The sequence below is a fragment of the Plecotus auritus genome (genome assembly GCF_963455305.1).
Source record: "Plecotus auritus genome assembly, chromosome: X".
Taxonomy (NCBI): Eukaryota; Metazoa; Chordata; class Mammalia; order Chiroptera; family Vespertilionidae; genus Plecotus; species Plecotus auritus.
The window spans coordinates 144,125,613-144,146,369 of NC_137784.1; positions in this window are offsets into that span (position 1 = coordinate 144,125,613).

Sequence of the window (20,757 nt, forward strand, 5' to 3'; positions counted from 1 at the left end):
TTGTAATTCTTTCCTATTCTCTAACTATTTTTTTATTTGGTTGCAATGTCTTCTTAGTCTCAGAAAATTAAAATTCCAAAGATATCTCTCAGCATAGTTTCCTCCAAGATCTTTTTTTCTCCGTGTTTTAGCCTCTGTCTTGGACCTTAGTTTTCTATGATGGCTGGTAGTCCTAGGCTACTTGCTCACATTTAATATTAGAACCTGAAACCTGATTGGCAGAGAGCTTGGTGGGGGTTACTGATGGTAGATGTCACTGTACTATAGCTAGCCTTATCCTGTATAATAAAAGCCCAGCGACTGAATGGCGGAACGACCAGAACGACCAGTCAACCAGTCGCTGTGACGCGCACTGACCACCAGGGGGCAGACGCTCAATGCAGGAGCTGCCCCTTGGTGGTCAGTGCGCTCCCACAGGAGGAGCACTGCTCGGCTGACCGGGATGAGCCGTGCTCCCACAGCGGCTGATCCCCGCAAGCCACGCCCCCCACCAGTGCACAAATCCCATGCACTGGGCCTCAGTATTGATATAAGGGCTGTCAGATTCTCAGAGAAGCTTCCAACTCCCTGCCTGGAGAATATACATCTGACTTGAAGTGGAGATCATTTGGGAGAAGATGGCTGAGGTCTTGATGTTTAGCAAGCCTTCACTTAATCCCTACTTTCAATATAGGATCCCCCTCTCAACAGTGCTTAACAGCCCCAGTCCAGAGACATCCTACCCTCCAGAGAACACACCTCGGTATTCAGGTGCCACGGAGGGAGCTGCATTGCCTTGCTGAGGCTGGAGAGCTGGGTTTGCACTGCTTCTAAGACCAGTGCTGCCAGTTACTATGCTATTGTCTCCCAGCTCTAAGCCCAACTCCTCTGCCCTCAGCTTTGCAACCCTGTGGTTGGGACCCTGAAAACCATCCTTTTGCCAGCTGTTCCCTGGTAGGCTCTGCCCATAGAGGGCAACAGAGGGAAACTGGCAGGCTGGGGAAACAAGAAGGGCAAGCTACTTCCTGTTTTCATCCCACTGCTGTGAGCAGCACCCACTGAAGCGTCACTGCAGCAGCAGGGCCTTCCTGCAGCAACAGCTGAAGTCAGTTTGCCGTGTTTCCAACACTCACAGAACCAGCCTGGTCACGGCCTCCACGCCAGCGACAGGAGCACTAGCCACGCAGCAACCCCTTCTCAGAGGCCTGGGTCCCAGCCCCACAGGCCCCTCCTCGAAGCTTCCAGGTTCTAATAATTCCATCCTTTCCCCTTTCCCCTGCAGCCCTGAGCGATACCTTGCAGTCCTCTTTCTACGCTTCCAGTTACCTAGTTAACAACTTTATGCCTAGTTAGCAGTTCTTTATATTAACTTCCTTCTGTTGAAATAATTGGTGTGGTTTCTGTGTCCTGACAGATCCTGGCCGATGCACCCACTTTCAATGAAACCTCTCATTTTTTCCAGCCCCATTTATGCTCCCCTTTCAGAGGTATGGGTTGCTTCCAAATCCCGAGTCTTTCTGGAGTTTCACAGCAGAAATGAGCTTGCTTCTCGGCCTCCCTGCCCTCTTGAGAAATGTAAGACTCGGCCTCATCTGGTTGGCTGGGTAACTGCTTGTCCATCTGCTTTCTTGCTTCTAAAATTTTGTTGCTGTTTTCTCTGCCAACCTCTTTGTCCCCTTAGAGTTTTTGCTTTTTTTAAAAAAAATCTTGTTTATTGTCATAATGTAATTTGGGGAGGAAACTCATTGCTTTAAAAAATAAGAACAAGCCCTAACCGGTTTGGTTCAGTGGATAGAGCGTCGGCCTGCGGACTGAAGGGTCCCAGGTTCGATTCCGGTCAAGGGCATGTACCTTGGTTGCGGGCACATCCCCGGTGGGGGGTGTGCAGGAGGCAGCTGATCGATGTTTCTCTCTCATCGATGTTTCTAACTCTCTATCCCTCTCCCTTCCTCTCTGTAAAAAACCAATAAAATATATTTAAAAATAAATAAAAAATAAGAACAAGCCCTAACTGGTTTGGCTCAGTGGATAAAGCGTCGGCCTGCGGACTGAAAGGTCCTGGGTTCGATTCCGGTCAAGGGCTTGTACCTTGGTTGAGGGTACATCCCCGGTGGGAGGTGTGCAGGAGGCAGCTGAATCGGTGTCTCTCTCATCGATGTTTCTACTTCTCTATCCCTCTCCCTTCCTCTCTGTAAAAAATCAATAAAATATATTAAAAAAAATAAGAACAAGAGACTAATGTTTAAAGGGAATGGCAACAAACTTGGAGGAAATATTGCCACAAGACGTCAGTGGCTGTCTCCCCTGGGGAAGGAGAGTGCAGCAGGCTCCAGGAGGAGGAGGCTGGGGCACTTCTTTTTCTGTTTCTAAATCCTACATGCGAGTTTCAGTCATCCTGTGCGTGATCAATTTCACAATTTTTGAGCAGGTAAACTTCAGCGTACAACTGTTATCAGTTGGTGTGTATTCAGCTGCATAAAACTGCAACTTGAACAATAGCTAAGATTTGGAAACAGCCTAGGTGCCCGTCAGCAGATGAGTGGATCAGAAAACTATGGTACATCTACACAATGGAATACTATGCTGCCATAAAAAAGAAGGAATTACTACCATTTGCAGCGACCTGGATGGAATTAGAGAACATTATGCTAAGTGAAATAAGCCAGTCAATGAAAGAAAAATACCACATGATCTCACTCATTTGGGGATAATAAAGAACATTATAAACTGATGAACAAAAACATAGATACAGAGGCAGTAAAGCATCAAACAGACTGTCAAATTACAGCAGGAAGGTTAGGGAGAGGTGGGGGAAATAATAGATCAAATGAAGGACTTATATGCATGCATATAAGAGTAACCAACGGATGCAAAACATTGGGGGGTGAGGGCATGTATGGGAGAGGGGTGGGGGGGCAATGGTAAGATATGTACACATATAATACCTTAATAAAAAAATAAAAATAAAATAAAAATATGATGCCAGTCTAAAAACAAATAAACAAACAAACAAAAAAAACTGAAACTTGACCACAGAGGTTCAACCAAACAGGAGTATAGCTTTCTCCCACAATAAAGTTGAGGGGAAGGCAGCCACGATTAGTACACCATCACCTTAGTTGCCATGAGCATCTTGGCTCCTCTTAGCGTTGGGTAAGATCATGCTTGGCTTTTGTCTTTATGCTTCACCTCCGAGTATCACATCCATATTCCAGGGAGATGGCAAAGGACAAAGGGCAAAAAGCCAGAGACAAGCTAACTGAGTCGGCCCCTTTAAAAAGTGTTCCTTGTACACCTGAAACTAATATTATGTTATATGTTTACTAGAGGCCCGATGCATGAAATTCGTGCAAGAGCAGGCCTTCCTTCCCCCGGCGGCTGGCACCGCTTCCCTCCAGCTGCCGGCAGGCACCCGGGACCCGGGCTTCTCTCGCAGCCCTGACTTCATCCGGAAGGACATCAGGTCTAATTAGCACATTACGCTTTTATTATTATAGATATGTCAACTAGAGGCCCAGTGCACGGAATTTGTGCACAGGTAGGGTCCCTAGGCCTGTCTGGCAATCAGGGCCGATCAGGTTCCCCGCCTCCCCGCCTCCTCCTTCCCTTGCTCCCTCAGCGCCCTGTTGCCGCTGCTGGTCACCTGCCATATTCCACGTCACCCCCTGGTGGTCAGCACACGTCATAGTGAGCGATCGAACTCCCGGTCTCCCAAACTCCCGAGGGGATAATTTGCATATTAGCCTTTTATTATATAGGATTATATCTCAATTTAAAATAAATCAGTAAGGAAGTTAAAAACAAAAGTGAGCCCTGCTGGTGTGGCTCAGTGGTTGAGCATCAACCTATGAACCAGGGGGTCATGGTTGAATTCCCGGTCAGGGCACATGCCCGGGTTGCAGGCTCAACCCCTGGTGGGGGGCATGTAGGAGCCAGCCAATGGAGATTCTCTCTCATCATTGATGTTTCTATCTCTCTCTCCCTCCCTCTTCCTTCCTCTCTGAAATCAATAAAAAATATATTAAAAAAGCAAACAAATAAAAAACCAAAAAACAAAACAAAAGTGAAACCAGGCCTTTATATGTTTAAATCATGATTAAAATCTATTTATGATAAAATAAAAAGTAAAAACTAAAATCTGCAGAAAAGCGTGTGAAAAAATGAGACCATGTGGTGCTTACTTAAAGAAGTTGACTTTTATGGAAACTGAAATGCTTTACCAGCCCCCTGCACTATTTCCAAAACATTCTTTCTCTCGGGTTATTTACTGTGAAGTGTCCGCATTATAGAACGAAATGTGTGTGAGCAACCGTCTCACAAACAAACCATGCTTGGCCCTGTGCGTCCTGGCACTGCTATGACCAATATTAAGCCAGAATTTGATCTCACCTATTTATTGTCAGATTAAAAAATTATGTCATAAGTACTTGCAAAATTTGCATATGTGAGTCTGCCTACAGGTATGTCCATGAAAATTGGGTAATGGAGTTGCAAGTGGTCCCAATTTTTCTTAGAAACCCAGACCTATACAGGACGTACCCTCTCTCTGAACATTACTAGGAGGCAAATACAAACTTTACATACATATTTTGTTGCTCTTTCGTAATGATTTTTTTAAAGACGCTTTCCTGAGGGGCCCAAGCAGCAACTTGGCTTATTCCTCATTGTCCAAGACTGTCACAGGCCACCCCAAACAAAGAAGTGTGGGTGATACTTTCCCCTGGGCACCTTGTCACCCTCCACGAAAGCAGGGCAGCTCCCCTCCCCCACGTGGGCAGGGGAAGAGAGAGGCAGAGCGTGGCTATCTCCTTCCCTGCCCACGCGAGGGAGGGGAGCTGTGTCTGGGCAAAATGGATAGTATATAGCCAACTAACAGCATCTGCCACAGTTGCCATTAGGATTAAAATAGATAATATTTATAGAGCCCTTAGCTCAGTGTCTGGCACAGAATGATCACCCAATAAATCCAAACCTCTTTAAAATCTACTCATCTGGCCCATTAAAGAGGGGAAAATGAACAAGAGGAGCAAACAGAGAGTTTCAGTAATCCTATATAATAAGAGAGGAATATGCTAATTATCTGTTATGCCTTGAGGTGTAATGACCAACCACTGAACAACCACATCACGGATCTGCAGGAGGGTGGGGCAGCGAACTACAAGCGAAAAGCTACAGGAGGGGGCAGGGCAGCAAGCTATGGGGGGAGGGGGAGGGGAGCGGGGGGCAGGGGGAGCTATAGGAGGGCAGGGCAGCAGGCAGACAGCTACAGGAAGGCAGCAGAGAGCTACTGGTGCACGAATTCGTGCACAGGGCTACTAGTACTACATATAAGAGACATTGCTGAAACCACGCTTAGTGCTGTGGTTTTTCCCTTAGTTTGTGGTTACGCATCGAAAGAGTATAACTTCTTCCATGGAGAAAGTCTAATGCATACAATGTACCTGCAACTTGGCAGGTGAGGGGAAACGTACCACACGTGGCTTGTGGTCAAATACTTACAACATGGAGAAGGGAACTCCCTCCAACTTCCCATCCTTTTTTGGTCACCTACTCACTCTCTTCAGAGAGTCATTTGTCTCCTCCTGCACTAGAAGCCTGTGTTCTCTCTCACTGGTATTTATTTGGCTACATCACCTAATAAATGAGTATTCATAGTGTTACAAAGAACAATATGGCACTGAACTATGTGTTGTGTTAGTGAGAATGCTTCTGGTTGCAAGGAGAAAATACTTGGCTCAAACTGGCTTGAAAAGAACGGCATTTATTAACTCATATACTATGTCTAGAGCAGGGGTGGGCAAACTTTTTGACTCGAGGGCCACCATGGGTTCTTAAACTGGACCGGAGGGCCGGAACAAAAGCATGGATGGAGTGTTTGTGTGAACTAATATAAATTCAAAGTAAAGGAGCGGGGGGGAGAGCAAGAGAACCGGATAGAACAGCCGGATCCGGCCCTCGGGCCGTAGTTTGCCCATGGCAGGTCTAGAGGCAGGTGGTTCCAGAGTTGTCTAATGCAGGGCCAGGACCTTGCCAAGGATTCAGGCGCTTTTTTCTTCCTGTTCCACCATCTTTAGTATGTTGGGTGTTATCTTCACAGCTTTGCCTCCTGATCACAAGATGGCTGCAGCTTCAAGCATCACATCCTCACAAAAAAGCAAAACTGGGCAATGTCTTGTGTTCCTTTCTGAGATGGAGGAAAACTTTCCCAAAGACTCTGCAGCAGACTTCCCCTCAGACTTCTTTTTTTTCTGTATTCTTTTTAAAAACGGAACTTATCGGGGTGACATCCCATATAATAAAGATGTAATATGCAGATGGTCGTGACACCTTGATGTGTAACGACCGACCACATAATGACCGGATCACGGATCTGCAGGAGGGTGGGGCAGCGAGCTACAAGCAGGTGGCGGAGAGCTACAGGAGGGGGCAGGGCAGCAAGCTATGGGGGGTGGGCAGGGGGAGCTACAGGAGGGCGGCAGCGAGCTACTGGCACACGGATTCGTGCACAGGGCCACTAGTTGGTTCATAAAATCATATAGGTTTCAGGGGTACAATTCTGTAACACATCATCTGTATATTGCATTGCGTGTTCACCACCCCAGTCAGGTCTCCCTTCCATCAACATTTATCCCCCCTTCACCCTCTCCTACCTCCCCCACCCCCTTTCCCGCTGGTAGTCACCCCACTGTTGTTTGTGTCTATCAGTTTTTTCCATCGCTTAATCCCTTCACTTTTTCACCCAGTTCCCCAAACCCTCTCCCCTCCGACAGCTGTCAGTCTGTTGTCTATATCTATGGGTCTGTTTCTATTTTGTTGGTCAGTTTATTTTGTTCATTAGAGTCCTCACAGAAGTGCAATCATATGGTGTTTGTCTTCCTCTGAGTGGCTTATTTCACTGAGCATAACACTCCCCAGGTCCCTCCATGCTGTAGCGAAAAGATTTCCTTCTCTCTTACAGCCGAGTACTATTCCATTGTGCAAATGTACCACAGCTTTTTATCCACTCATCCACGGATGGCCCCTCAGATTTCAATGGCCAAGTTTGGATCATATACCCATGCCTAATCGCACCACGAATTGCCCTAATTGTCTGGGTGAGAGGGTGAGAGAGGTGTCTGGAAGGAGAAATGATTTGGGCGGGGAGCTAACAGTTGCTGGAAATGCTTGCGAGGAGGTAAATGCGGGGACAATCCCTTGGCTGGTTTTCCCGATTCCTTCATGGAATAAGTTCCAGCTCTTGACACGGAAAACCTTATGCGCGCTTTTAAGTTCCTTCAACTTACCTCCCTTACTCTGGTGCTACAACTTGGACTAGAGCCTACTTTTGCAGTTTGGGTTAGAATCAGGGGTCCTCAAACGTTTTAAACAGGGGGCCAGTTCCCTGTCCCTCAGACCGTGGGAGGGCCGGACTATAGTTTAAAAAAACAACTATGAACAAATTCCTATGCGCACTGCGGGCCCGGGACGCGTCGGCTGCTGAGCAGGACAGGCAGCGGCCCCCGGCGGGCCGGATCAATGTCCTTGGCGGGCCGCCTGTGGCCCGCGGGCCGTCGTTTGAGGACGCCTGGTAAGATTGTTCATTCCAAATACTGAACAGACTCAGCAGTGTGATGGCAGAACAAATCCTGCCTTGACTTGATGAGGGGCCGTGTTTTATCATCACGCTCTGCCCAGTGTGCAACCACAGTCCTTACCAGCTCCGCAGAACCTCTCTCTGCAGTCAAGGGCTGCTGTCCTTCCCCATCTGCTCTCCCTTAGACCAGAGGGCTTATCCAAAGGGGAACCCTCTGAAACCCTTGTGCTATTCTATCGGATTTTCCCAAGGACCATCAGAATGAGATGCCATCCAAGCCCAGGGAGATGTAATAACCGAAGTAGCAGATTTGCGACTCAAACCCAAGCCCATCTCCTCCAAAGCTCATATCCCCGACCAGCAGGTAGAAGTTCTTCTTCTCCTTCTGCGCTGGTACATCCTCACCTCGGCCTTCCCTTGATGGGAGGGAGGAGAATAACTCTGGAATCGGGACCCCTGGCCTGGGGTCTCAGTGTCCTCATGTAATCAACCTGTGTGACCGCAGGCAGGGCAAGTCACCTCATCAACTCTATTTGGTTTAGAGCAGGCGTCCTCAAACGACGGCCCGCGGGCCACAGGTGGCCCGCCGAGGACATGGATCCGGCCCGCCGGGGGCCACTGCCTGTCCTGCTTAGCAGCCCACGCATCCCGGGCCCACAGTGCGCATAGGAATTTGTTCATAGTTTTTTTTAAACTATAGTCCGGCCCTCCCACGGTCTGGGGGACAGTGAACTGGCCCCGTTTAAAAAGTTTGAGGACCAGCCGAAACCAGTTTGGCTCAGTGGATAGAGCGTCGGCCTGCGGACTGAAGGGTCCCGGGTTCGATTCCGGTCAAGGGCACGTACCTTGGTTGCGGGCACATCCCCAGTGGGGGGTGTGCAGGAAGCAGCTGATCGATGTTTCTCTCTCATCGATGTTTCTAGCTCTCTATCCCTCTCCCTTCCTCTCTGTAAAATATCAATAAAATATATTTTAAAAAAATAAAAAATAAATAAAAAGTTTGAGGACCCCTGGGTTAGAGTTTGGTCATCTCTCCCCTCTCTAGGCCTCACTCCTCCCACCTTTCTGGTGTCTGGCTCCTTGCTCTTCCGAACACCCAAGAATGACCTGTGTTTTAAACTCCTTGAGGACAGGGACCATGTCTCCTCTGTCTCCTGTATCCCTAGAGAGCATCTAACGCTCTGCACACCCATAGGCACGGAGGTCACGGGCTGACAAATGTCGTGCAATTCCATTTTCTAAAGAAAAGCCTGCCTTTACGGCTCTGGTGACGCACGTAATGAGGAGTAAGTTGGTGCATTAAAATGAACAACAGGGTCTGTGTGTCTATTCAAATACAGACGCTACGCTGCACACCAACTTTATTATGGAAAAATCCATTTCCATGCTTGTCACACAGCTGATCTCCGCTGAAGGCACAGAGCAAAGACTGTGTGCGCACTGTAAATTTATTGACTCACTATTTTATCCGAGGACATTGGGTAATTAGGAGCTTCTAACGCAGACCCAAAGAATTCTCTTCATCTGAGAACATGTTTTATCACTTGCTGCCGCCTTGTTCCTAATGCTTAGCATTTAAAGGTTATATTTAAAAAAAACAAAAAAGACTCCAGACATTATGTAGTCACTGTCTGGAACAGCATTATATTTCAACAGAATATTATCACTCAGGCAGAGAAATCATTTCTACTGGGTAGGACCTTATCCCATTGTGCGGTATGATTCTAGCAATTGTGACACCTCCCACCCGAGTTCATTATTATACTGTTCATATTATTACACTGTTCATATTATTACACTGTTCATATTATTACACTGTTCATATTCACAATGCGAGGCTGCAAGGGAAAGGCGCTTTCAATGGAAGCGCGGCCGCTCTCAAGAACGCAGGCAGCCGGGCAGGTGGGCCACGCTGTCATTTGGTTTCTCAGGAAACTCTTCTGGACTTCCCCTGTCGGACGTCACCCATCAGCAACCTTGGCTCCTTGTATTCGTTACCTGTAGCCAAGGAAAACGGAGCTGGGCCCCTGGGGGGGCTTTGCAGGGAACTGACAACTTAAACGTTGGCGTCGGTCCAGAAGTTCGTTGGAAACCTGTGTCAGAATCCAGAACAGAGTTCCCCAGTTCCTGACGGATGGATGCCTCTGGTTGAAGTGACATTGCAGTATTCACGATGATCAGGAAACCGGTTACAGGGCGGCGTGCTATTTCCCCGCGAAGATCCACTCCGAGTTGCAACGTGGAGAACAGAAACGCAGCTGCCTGGGGGGCCTGGAGGACGCGGGGCAGGAAAGGGAGTGGGAAGGTGGCCGGAGGCTGTGAGCAGAGGCGGGGGCTTCCCAGCAGGGACACAAAGAAGAAGGGGAAGGAGCAGGGGCGGGCCCAGCAGTGACGCGGTGGTGGAGGCGGGAATATTTATAGCTTCAGCTACAATCCTGGGGGAAGTCCCAGGGCCCCGGGGGTGACTTTGCCCGAGGGACACTGGTAACTTGGGTGATCATAACGGAGCACTGTCCTGATCGATATGCAAGTCAGTGGTTTGATTGAATAACTAAGCCCCTGGAAACATGACCTTTCTTTCTGCTTTAAAAAAAATCATCGTGCCGAAACCGGTTTGGCTCAGTGGATAGAGCGTCGGCCTGCGGACTGAAGGGTCCCGGGTTCGATTCCGGTCAAGGGCATGTACCTTGGTGGCGGGCACATCCCCAGTGGGAGGTGTGCAGGAGGCAGCTGATCGATGTTTCTCTCTCATCGATGTTTCTAGCTTTCTATCCCTCTCCCTTCCTCTCTGCGAAATATCAATAAAATATATTAAAAAAAAAAATCATCGTGGAATATTTCAGATACACGAAAGGTACACAGAACAATCCGCGAACACCCAGCTTACGGTGGAAAAGATTTCAGGTGTAGCTGGAGGCCTTCCTCCATCTATCCCTCCTCACTCCTATCCTCTCTACTCCTGACACAACCACAAATTTGATGTTGTAACTTCCACGTATGTTTTAATATTTTCAGTACATACATGTCACATATGTACATATTATACATCCTATAAGTTAGGGATATAGAGGATGTCCCAAAACATGTATACATGCCCTAACCGGTTTGGCTCAGTGGATAGAGCGTCGGCCTGCGGACTGAAGGGTCCCAGGTTCGATTCCGGTCAAGGGCATGTACCTTGGTTGCGGGCACATCCCCAGTGGGAGGTGTGCAGGAGGCAGCTGATCGATGTTTCTCTCTCATCGATGTTTCTAGCTCTCTGTCCTTCTCCCTTCCTCTGTGTGAAACATCAATAAAATATATTAAAAAAACCCAAAAACATGTATACATGCACTTTGAATAATTACAAAGGCGGTGTTTATTAAAATACATTTCATTTTCAAAATTGAGCTGTCTGCTGTTCAAGTGTGTATACATTTTGGGACCACCCTGTATATTTAAACTAAACGAGTTACACATTTTTGCATAATTTAACATTTTAGAAATTGTAGTACACTCTATGTATCCTTCTGCAACCTGCTTTTTCCTTTCAACATTATATTCTAAAAATTAGTCTACGCTGATAATGTGGCTCTGGGTCACCCATCTTACCTACTGTATAGTATTCCATCTGACAAAGAGACACACCCTTTCTACCCGCCCCACTAGGACCCCCGGTGCTCTCCCTCCCCTATCCCGCCTCACACGGGATACTAGATTCTGAATTCACCGCCACAGCAACACGCTTTCTAAGGGCCAAATCGTCCAGGTCCCTCATCTACGTGCTCCCTCCTGGGCCTCAGAGCAGCTCTGTTAGCCATGGCAGGCTGCCTGGTGAGTCTGCATTCAGAACATTGTCTGACCTTGAGAGAGAGTTTGTCCTTGCCATGGGCTAAGGACGGAAGAACTGCCTCCGCCCCTGGTGGCGAGATGACTCACGGACCTGGAATTCCCTACCTCCTTCCTCGGGATGGAGGCCCAGTCCTGCAATCAGCATGCAATTAGTTCGCTCTTTAATAGGGAAAAGGACTCCTTGGTATTAAAAACAACAGAATCATACAATGCAAGAGCTGGGAGGGTCACTTGTCCATGCCTCCTTCCCCAACACCTCAGTGCAGGACAAGGCATATTTGGGCATAAGCCAAACCAACCATCGGAGGAAATTTGAAGGCAGCAATTGTTTGAGGTCTTTCTAGAAGGGGCAGAGGGGTGAAACTTGACGAGAAAAGCAGCCGCGTGCTGGAATGGCTGAGAATCACCCTTGGTGATGAATCGGTAGCATTTAGAGCCACCTCTCTCAGCTCAGCTCAGCGGGTCAGAGGGCTCCTGGCAAAGGCTCTGTCCCGGGGTCCCTGGCACCCCTTTCCTGGCCTGGGTCAAGCATCCCTTGAGAACTGTCTGGTCAGCCGAATGCTGGCGCCTGCCCCACTGTTCTTAGCAGGCAGCACCTGTGAAGCAGGAGAAGGGCTGCTTCCGGTTCTCACCCACCGCTTAGCCTGCGGGGAGGCTGCCATCCCCCCCCCCCCCCCGCCAGCTGGCTGCTTTCCCGTCACCCCTGGAGCCCACAGAAAGGGCCTCAAAAGCATGGCTCAGAGGTTAAAGCTGACATGAACGCTAGCGACGCTGAGCTCAACACCTGATTTACCAAGTTAGGTGTCAAATGCCTAGGATGTGCCAGACCCTGTTCTGGGAATACAGCGATGACTGAAACCAGGCATAGCCTCTGGCTTCTTGACGATCACATTATAGTGGCTGAGTGGGTGGGGCGGCCAATGTGTATCAAGCAATCATACAAGTGTAAACTACACCATGCTATGAGCCAGGCTCAGGGAGCTCAGCGAGGACTTCCTTAAAGAGGTGGTGCTTGGGCTGAGATGCAAACAGGAGTAGATGTTAACAAGGCAAAGAGGGAGAAAGCTTTGCAGGGAGCGGGAACAGCGGGGAAGAGGATGGTATATAGCAAACAGAAGGCCGTGTGACTGCCGATAGCAAACAAAGAGCAGAGACGGGGAGGAAGCAGGGGTGCAGGGGGCCATACCACATGGAACCCTGAAACCCATGTTCACTGTGTTGGTCTTTATTCTGAAAGCAGTGGGAAGCCACTGAGGGGCTTCAGCGGGGCCGGCATTGACATGATTGGAATTGAATTTTCAAAAATGGATCTTTCTGTTGTATGGAGGCCCCGCGGAGAGGGACTCATTGGGAGATTACTCTAGGTGAGAGGTACTGATGGCTTGGGCTAGGGTGGGGCTGATGTTAAAGAGAAGGGGACAGATTGGAGAGATGTTTAGGGGGTTAAATCAACATGACTTGGCCGTAGTTTGAACACAGGGGCGGCAGGGAGGAGAGTTCACAGGTCTCTTCAATGGCAGTGCTATTAAATGAGATGGAGCCATTGAAAGAGGACCAGGTCTGTCACAGAGGATGGAGGGGTGAGTTTCAGGTACTTCTGTGCTATCTAAGAGGAGATATCTAGCCCTGGCCGGTGTGGCTCAGTGGATAGTGTCGGCCTGAGGACTGAAGGGTCCCCAGTTCGATTCCAGTCAAGGGCACGGACCTCGGTTGCAGGTTCCTCCCCCGCCCAGGCCCTGGTCGGGGTGAGTGCAGGAGGCAACCCATCCATGTGTTTCTCTCACATCCATATTTCTCTCTGTCTCTCCTTCTCCCTTCCACTCTCTCTAAAAATCAGTGGGAAAATATCCTCAGGTGAGGGTCTATAATAATAAAAGCGTAATATGCTAATTAGACCCGACATCCTTCTGGATGTCCTTCCGGATGTCCTTCCGGACGAAGCTGGGACTGCGAGGGAAGCCGGTGCCAGCAGCTGGGGGAAGGAAGGCCTACTCTTGCACGAATTTCGTGCATCGGGCGTCTAGTAAGTAAGTAAGTAAGTAAGTAAATAGGAGGACATACCTAGCAGACCACTATCTATGGATTTGGGGCTGAGAGCAGAGGTCTGAGCTGGAGATCTATGTATCCTTGCATCATCTTCAAAAAGGTAGTGATTCAGTCAGAGTTTCAAAAGAAAACAGATGGTACCATCCGATTAGTCTAATTCAGTGAGGATTAATGAAAGGACTATGTTAGGTTTCTGCTAAATGACAAACAGTACTGTTACCTCATCGGCTTAGTAGAGCAAACATTTTACTTCTAGCTCACAGTTCTGCGCGTTCGTTGCAGTTCAGCTGACTTCGCTTGGGCTCAGCTAGGCCAGGCTGACTCCACGCTTCAAGGCCCATTCGTGCCTATCCACCAACTGGCCCCCTCGGCGAGTGGTACCATATCAAACCCTCAGGGTCGGCCTCTGCTGTTAGATATTAGATTCTGACATGCAGCAGCGGGCTGGGTGAGGGAAGCCTGTGTCGTGGCTGCTTTGACACCGAGTTCTCCAGATCCCTGGGGAAGCACCAGGATCGCTCCAGGGATGGGCAGCTCAGTCCACCTAATAAATTGAAAGCCTCCTCTGCGTAGATGCCCCCGGTGGACACTTAGATGGATATGACTACGTTCATGTTTCGGGTTATTCTCAGAGGTCCACCCACATATGTTTTCCAACCTTGTTCTTGCCAAGTCCCTGACCAACTGAATAATCCATTAGTCACTGCCTACACGGCAGTGTGGATCCAGCCGTCTGGCCATCGCAGGCCCAACAAAGTAAACAACCACATCTTCTGCCTCCTTGGAGAATTGTCCTTCATCCTCATTTTCAGGGGCATGCTAAGTGGGCTGGTGCCAGCACACCACGCAGACCCCTTAGGGAAGCAGGCTTTGTCCTCCTCCGGTGACAGATCAGAGGGGAGGGAGGCCACGAGGCCACGGGCATCACTGAATGAGAGGCCGAGTAGCAGTAAAGCAGGTGCCATGGGACTCTGAGCCACCTGCTTGTGCAGTTTTCTCTTGTTTTTCTGACAGGCGTGGGCCTGGTTGCATGTATCCCACCTCTGTTTCATAATGGAGGGTGGTTACGCGTGTCCAGGTTTAGGTGTGGGAGAGGCGATGATAACACGCAGCTCATGATAACGGCCAACTGTGGGGAGGTTCACGTATGCTACTGTGCTTTTCAGCCTTTTCTCACAGTTTTCATACTTCATTCATTGAATCCCCATCTTGTAAGTGATGGATGGGCGGTGTCATTGTCTCCATTTCACAGGGGGGGAAAGAGCATTCCAGAAAAGTTGAGATAACTTGCTCAAGTCCCAGCCCTCAGAATAAGCACGGAGGCAAGACCCCAATACAGAGGTTTCTGACCCCAGAATTCAGCCGAAAATAGACGACGGGTAGATACACAGGTAGATTGCACTTAGTGGTCAAGTTGGTTGCAAACTGAAACCAGAAATTCTCACATGGTGGTCCTGGCAACCAGGGCACAGAGCCACCATGGAGAAACCCAGGGGTTAGCCTGGCCCGAGAGCCTCCTTCAGCCCCCACTTCTTAGAGGGATTTCTTGAGGCAACGAACAGGACATGTTTCCCAAGTCCTTTGAATGAGAATTTTAAAATCCTCACCGAGGATACGTTTTTATTTATTTTAAAGAGGGAGGAAGAGGCCCTGACCGGTGTGGCTCACTGGATAGAGCGTCGGCCTGCGGACTCTAGCGTCCCAGGTTCGATTCCGGTCAAGGGCATGTACCTTGGTTGCGGGCACATCCCCAGTGGGAGGTGTGCAGGAGGCAGCTGATCGATGTTTCTCTCTCATCGATGTTTCTAACTCTCTATCCCTCCTCTCCCTTCCGCTCTGTAAAAAATCAATAAAATATATTAAAAAAAAAAGAGAGAGAGAGAGAGAGGAAGAGGAGAGAGAGACAGAGAGAGATAGAGATATGAGCAAGAAACAGTAATCGGGGGTCTCCCATATATGCCCCAACTGGAGATTGAACCCACAACCTAGGGAAATGAACCTTTTTGGTGGATGGGACGATGCTCCAACCAACTGAGCCTCCCGACTGGGTCCCTGGAGCGATTTTTTTTATATATATTTTATTGATTTTTTTACAGAGAGAAAGGGAGAGAGGGATAGAGAGTTAGAAACATCGATGAGAGAGAAACATCGATCAGCCGCCTCCTGCACACTCCCTACTGGGGATGTGCCCGCAACCAAGGTACATGCCCTTGACCGGAATCGAACCTGGGACCTTTCAGTCCGCAGGCCGACGCTCTATCCACTGAGCCACACCGGTTAGGGCCCTGGAGCAATTTTTAAAATTCAGAGTGCCATGTTGAACGGTAACATGTTGAAACAATAACATTCTGGATGTACAGTGCCGGGTTAAATAAAACATATTATTAAAATTTAGTTCACCTCTTTCTTTTCATTTTTAAAAACGTGACTGCCAGAAAATCAAGTATTGCCTATGTGGCTCGCATTACGTTTCCCAGACAGCGGGTCTAAAGGGCATGCCAGGCCTGAGGTCAGGCAGGAGCTCTGTGGGGCTGCTTCCTCCTCTCCATCCTCCCTGCCCCCTTCAATTCCTCAGAGCAACAAGGGCAATTTATTTTGGGGTGTTTCAGAGAACCCAAGAATAAGACAAAGCGGGAGAGGGGTTGGGGCCGGAATGCTTTCTGTCGCTTGCTTCTACTTCTTTTTCTTGGCCTCTGCTCCATTGTCATTCTCATGGCCAACCCCCCATCTCTGTTTCTAGTCCACATGGCAGGAAATGGCCCCCACCGAGGGTCCCATGCTTAGATTTCTTTAGCAGATAAAGTAGCCCCAGTGAGTTTCCATATTAAGAGTTACAATTCCCAGGGAAGGATTGTGATTGGCTCAGCTGGCATCTAGTCCAGCCGTGGGCAAACTACGGCCCGCGGGCCGGATCCGGCTGTTCTATCCGGTTCTCTTGCTCTCCCCTCCGCTCCTTTACTTTGAATTTATATTAGTTCACACAAACACTCCATCCATGCTTTTGTTCCGGCCCTCCGGTCCAGTTTAAGAACCCATGGTGGCCCTCGAGTCAAAAAGTTTGCCCACCCCTGATTCTAGTCCCTTTCCTGGACTAGTCACCTGTGCCCAGGGCACTATGGGCACATTGTACTAAGTCAGCAGTTCTGAGGGTGAGAACCTCATTACCAGAGCAGGAGGGCAGAGGTGATTCCCAGAGGAGCAGAGAGGTGAGGGGAACAGGAACACCCCAAGCAGACAGGCGCAGGAACTCCTGGCATTCGCTCAGTGGGACTTCTGAAACTGGGCTGTGGAACAGCGATGCCCTCACATACGCTGGCCAGGACAGCCAGCACAGGTGGCACCTCGTGGCTGTTTGTTACAGAACGGGTTGTGCCATTCCTCATCCCCCCTTCCCAAATGCATAAGCTGAAGCCCTAACCCATCAAGTGACTGTCACTGAACACAGGGCCTTCAGGAAGGTAATGAAGGTTCCATGAGGTCAGAGGGTAGGACCTAGCCCAGCCGTGGGCAAACTATGGCCCGCGGGCCGGAACCGGCCCGTGCGGCTGTTCTATCCGGCCCCTTGGAGCCGAAAGAGCGGAGGGTTCTCTTGCTCTCCCCTCCGCTCCTTTACTTTGAATTTATATTCGTTCACACAAACACTCCATCCATGCTTTGGTTCCGGCCCTCCGGTCCAGTTTAAGAACCCATTGTGGCCCTCGAGTCAAAAAGTTTGCCCACCCCTGGGTTAGGGGGTGATCAGGCTGGCAGGCAGAAGCGGTTAGGGGCAATCAGGAAAGGCAGGCAGGAGAGCAGTTGGGAGCCAGCATTCCTGGATTGTGAGAGGGATGTCCCAGATTGGAGAGGGTGCAGGCTGGGCTGAGGGACACCCCCTGTCTCTCCCCATGCACAGGCCAAAGGCCGTGTAAGCACACAGCAAGGAAGAGGCCTTCTCCAGCAAGGAAGAGATGGCTCGCTAGAAATCAACACCGATGGCGCCTTGATCTTGGACTTTCAGCCTCCGAAACGGTGAGAAAATGAGTTCCTGTCGTCTAAGCCACCTCGTCTGCGGTATTTTGTCGCAGCAGCTTGAGTACACTCATATGGCGTTCTTATTACATTCTAATGGACTGCCTGGCTGCCATTAAGCTCCAGTGTGATTTCTCTGAAGTCAGCAAGAGGCTTTTGTGAAGTGCACTTTTGGAAAAGAACACAGGGTAAGATCTTTGCGATCCAGGGGTCGGCAAAGCGTTCTTAGGTTTGACACCGAAAGCATGATCAGTAAAAGCAAATATTGGACCTCATCAAAATGAAAAACGTTTGTTCTTTGAAAGTCTACGGGAAGAGGATGAAAAGACAAGCTATAGCCGAGGAGGACGTTTTGGCAAACCTCATATCTGACAAAGCACGACCATCCAGAATATTTTGTAAAAGTCTCAAACCCCAACAATAAGAAACAAACAACCCAATTAGAAAATGAACAGCCGAAACTGGTTTGGCTCAGTGGATAGAGCGTCGGCCTGCGGACTGAAGGGTCCCGGGTTCGATTCCGGTCAAGGGCATGTACCTTGGTTGCAGGCACATCCCCAGTGGGGGGTGTGCAGGAGGCAGCTGATCGATGTTTCTCTCTCATCGATGTTTCTAGCTCTCTATCCCTCTCCCTTCCTCTCTGTAAAATATCAATAAAATATATTAAAAAAAAAAAAAAAAGAAAGAAAATGAACAAAAGACATGAAAGACACTTCACCGAAGAGGATATAGATGGCGAGTAGGCGCAGGGAAAGACGCTGAACATTATTAGCCATCAGGGGAATTCAAATGAAGACCACAAGGACACATCACCACAAACACACACATCGGAAAGGCTACAAATGAAGAAGAATGACAATATCAGATGCTGAAGAAGACGCAGAGAACCGGGATCACTCCTCTATTGCTGGTGGGACTGGAAAATGGTACAGGCACTCTGGAAAGTTGATCGCTTTCTTTTTTTTTTTTTTTAAATATATTTTATTGATATTTTACAGAGAGGAAGGGAGAGGGATAGAGAGCTAGAAACATCGATGAGAGAGAAACATCAATCAGCTGCCTCCTGCACACCTCCCACTGGGGATGTGCCCGCAACCAAGGTACATGCCCTTGACCGGAATCGAACCCGGGACCCTTCAGTCCGCAGGCCAACGCTCTATCCACTGAGCCAAACCCGTTTCGGCTGATCGCTTTCTTTTAAAATTAAGCATGTGACTACCATGAAAGTCAGCGATGGCATCCTGGGCGTTTATCCCAGAGACGTGAAAACGACGTCCCCATGAAAATCTGTACGTGAATGTTCACAGCGGCTTTATTTGTAATAGCCTCAAGTGAGAATCAGTAGGGCTGTTCTTCAGCAGATGAACGGTTAAATACGATGGCATTCCATACCATGTAGTATGCCCACACCATGGCACACTACTTAGCAATAAACAGAAATGGATTGCTGATACCCAAAACAACCCGAATGAATCTCTAGAAAATTATGCGGAGGGAAAAAAGCCAGTCCCGAAAGGTTCCATACTGCGTGATTGCATTGATCTAACATTTTGGAAATGAGAACGTTTAGAAATGCAGGACAAATTACTGGTTGCAGGGTTCAGGGACAGAGGTGGGAGGGAGGTGAGTGTGTATAAAAGGGCAACAGGAAGTCCCTGGGGTGATGAGACTGTTCGGTATCTTGGCTGTGGTGGTCGACAGATGAGCCTATACAGGTGATAATATTGTACAGGATTTCACACGCATGCGCACACGCACACACACGCACACATGAGTAGAAGTGAAACTAGGGGAATCTGAGTAATATCCGTGGATTGTATCAATAGCAATATCTTAGTTGTGATATTACACACAATCTCTCTGTTATTTTTTATAACTGCATGTGAATCTACAATTATCTCAATGACAATTTCAAGTGAAAACATGTATTACTTAACTGTAAAACGAAGCAAAGGGTCTGAAAGCTACCACGTGCTCTGGAGGGAACTCCAAGTTTCAGTTCCTCAGCTCTATATGCGCCGCGGGGTTTTGCATAGGGTAAGTCTCCAGGGACTTCCGTGGGTTGGAACTGGGTTATAGCGTAGCGCATGGAATGTCTCTGTGCTTTATTCCCAGCAGCGATGGGGAGGACTCCTAGTCCAAGCAGCCTCAGCAGGACGAAGGGAATGACAAAAGGGGCATTTCTGGGGAGTATCCGGTAGCTGACCATCCGTTTAACAAGAGCTTTGGGGGGCAGGGGAGAATTAGGTAGGACATTTGATTTCAGAAATGTTAAGACCTGAGGCCACTGTGTCCCTTTGACTCAGATTATAATGGCAATGGGGGGGAAAGTGACTTTACAGCCTGAAAGCCTGCCTTTTTGTCCTGGGAGGCGTTCATTAGTTTCCCAGATTGGATACTGTATTGGGAAAAATAAACAGAAAGAAAGGAAGGAAGGGAGAGGGAGAGGGAGAGGGAGAGGGAGAGGGAGAGGGAGAGGGAGAGGGAGAGGGGAGAGGAGAGGGGACAGGGGAGAGGGGAGGGGGGAGAGAGAGAGGTAGAGGGGGAGAGGGAAGGGGAGGGGTGAGGGAGGGGAAGGGAGTGGAAAGGGGGAGGGGAAAGGGGGGAGAGGGGAGGGGGAGAGGGAGAGGTAGAGGGGGACAGGGAAGGGGAGGGGGGAGGGAGGGGAAGGGAGTGGAAAGGGGGAGGGGAAAGGGGGGAGAGGGGAGGGGGAGAGGGAGAGGTAGAGGGGGAGAGGGAAGGGGAGGGAGGAGGGAGGGGAAGGGAGTGGAAAGGGGGAGGGGAAAGGGGGGAGAGGGGAGAGGGAGAGGTAGAGGGGGAGAGGGAAGGGGAGGGGGGAGGGGAAGGGAGTGGGGAAAAGAGGGAGAGGAGAGGGGACAGGGGAGGGGGGGAGAGGGAGAGGTAGAGGGGGAGAGGGAAGGGGAGGGGGGAGGGGAAGGGAGTGGGGAAAAGAGGGAGAGGAGAGGGGACAGGGGAGGGGGGGAGAGGGAGAGGTAGAGGGGGAGAGGGAAGGGGAGGGGGGAGGGAGGGGAAGGGAGTGGAAAGGGGGAGGGGAAAGGGGGGAGAGGGGAGGGGGAGAGGGAGAGGTAGAGGGGGAGAGGGAAGGGGAGGGGGGAGGGAGGGGAAGGGAGTGGAAAGGGGGAGGGGAAAGGGGGGAGAGGGGAGGGGGAGAGGGAGAGGTAGAGGGGGAGTGGGAAGGGGAGGGGGGAGGGGAAGGGAGTGGGGAAAAGAGGGAGAGGAGAGGGGACAGGGGAGGGGACAGGGGAGGGGGAGGGGGACAGGGAGAGGGAGAAAGTGTAGGCGGTAACTATTGGAGAAAG